We start from the raw sequence: 1860 nt of genomic DNA, 5'->3' as shown, positions 1-1860 counted from the left end.
CTTGGCCTATAAGTTCGTTGGTTTTACAGCCCAAACTGAACATGGATGTACCTCCATGTTTGTAGGTTTTACAGCCCAAGCAGAACATGAATGTACCTCCACTCGAACTACGTTCTTAAGGTACCATTCATGTTTGGCTTGGTTGTATGTTTGTAGGTTACACATGTAAGTCCGAGAGGCGAACATGAATGTACCTCCACCGGAACCACATTCTTAATTTAACATAAAATCGTGTTTATACTCGTATTCATGTATCGATTACAAAACGAATCGCTATATGCAACAAAATTTCAATACAAAATATACAAAAAGATAAAAAAAATAAAAAAGAATAAATCAAATTACAACAAAACATAAACACAAACCCTAAACCACCACCAACACCATCACCATTACCTCAATTGCTGCTTAGAATGTCTATAAAGATCATAAGGCGCCCATAGCTCATCAACCGGACACGGCCCACCCGCGTCAAGTCTCACCCATGGTTTCCCCTTCCCACTCCAATGCAACAAACTAATCGGCCCCGGATGCAACGACCGACAACTATGCACCCGATTATTCCCCCCAAGCCCATGCTGATTCCACCGATGATCGATCGCCTCCACGTCACCACCAAACACCAATAGAAACGGCGGAAGCGAACCCAATTCGTATATCTGCTCTTCCTTCTGAACCCTCATCCAATTCTCAATCCGGCTAATATAATCTTCACTCCTCCATTTCACTAAATCCATCACCATCACACCCGTGTTAAAATAACACGGCTTCTTGTTTTTAAACACGCTCGATAAACCCGAATCAGACCAAAACTTATCGGTGAAGTATTTTGTAAAATTCGCGTGACAGTAAACCGGAGCCCCGATTGCGGTAGACCCGGTTAACGAAACCGACCAAAGCTTCTGTATATCATCTACAACAATAATATCCGAATCAAGATAAATAACCCGGTTCACACTCGAATCAATAATATCCGCTAAATAAGTTCGCGCGTAATTCAACGGGTCTTCAAGCGCTTCACGGATCGACCCGGAGATCAAGTCCTTCACAATCCGATCATCAAACCGGTAAACGGTGAAACCCAGAAACGGAAACACGGATTTGATGATTCCGGCGAGGTCTTCCGGTGCCGGAGATTTCAATTCCGATGCGATGAAATGGAAGTAGAGGTTTTCAGGGCATGAAGTGTGTTTGAGAATAGAGTGTACGGCAGCTACAGATCCTCTTAAATAGTTGAAATCAAGGGTCATTGCTACATGGGTTTTAACTCGATTGAAGCATTGATCTCTGTTGCGGTACTCCGGCGCTTCGATGTAACCGTTGACCGCCGTTTCAGGAACTGATCGGATCGCATTTGAGCAGAAGAAAAAAAAGGGTGTGATAAGCAGCAAAAAAGCAGCTGAATTTGGTTGAATTCGAATCATATCGTTGAAATTTTTTCGGACGGAGGTTCGCCGGCGGTGAAAGACGGTGGCCGGAATTGTTATGAAGAAGAGAGATGTTTTGTGTATTTAATGAAGGGGGGAGAATTAGAAAGTTGAAACGCGTTTTGTGTGGAACGCGGAAGGTGTGAAGTGGGAATTAGTGAATAGTTTAAGGGGTGAATTGAAAATTAAAAATTATAAAGGTGGAGAAGGTTCGCGTATATTAGGTTGAGGGTATAATTGATGTCCATGTTACCACGTGCCTTGTTGTGGAAGTGTTTGATTGTTTTAAGAACTAAGGCTGAGGGGTGTGGGCCGTTAACCGGGGCGCTAACCCCACACCACCGGGGCGCGAGCAGGGGCACGAGCGGGGCGCGAGCGTAGAAATCCAGGCAGGTGTGAGGCTGGTCGCGGGAGAAGAGAGAGAAAATGGACG

General features: G+C 44.5%; 1 pseudogene; it reads right to left on the bottom strand.

Annotated features, from left to right (window-relative positions):
* Positions 1-315: 315 nt before the first annotated feature.
* LOC143623489 (putative galacturonosyltransferase-like 10 pseudogene) lies at positions 316-1424 on the bottom strand (annotated as a pseudogene).
* Between the last annotated feature and the right edge of the window lie 436 nt (positions 1425-1860).

The sequence above is a fragment of the Bidens hawaiensis genome, unplaced genomic scaffold (genome assembly GCF_021521415.1).
Source record: "Bidens hawaiensis isolate Kalapana, Puna unplaced genomic scaffold, B.hawaiensis_p1.1 tig00003488_1, whole genome shotgun sequence".
Classification (NCBI taxonomy): Eukaryota; Viridiplantae; Streptophyta; class Magnoliopsida; order Asterales; family Asteraceae; genus Bidens; species Bidens hawaiensis.
The sequence above is the reverse complement of the archived record's forward strand: the minus strand, read 5'-3'. Positions and strand labels throughout refer to the sequence as shown.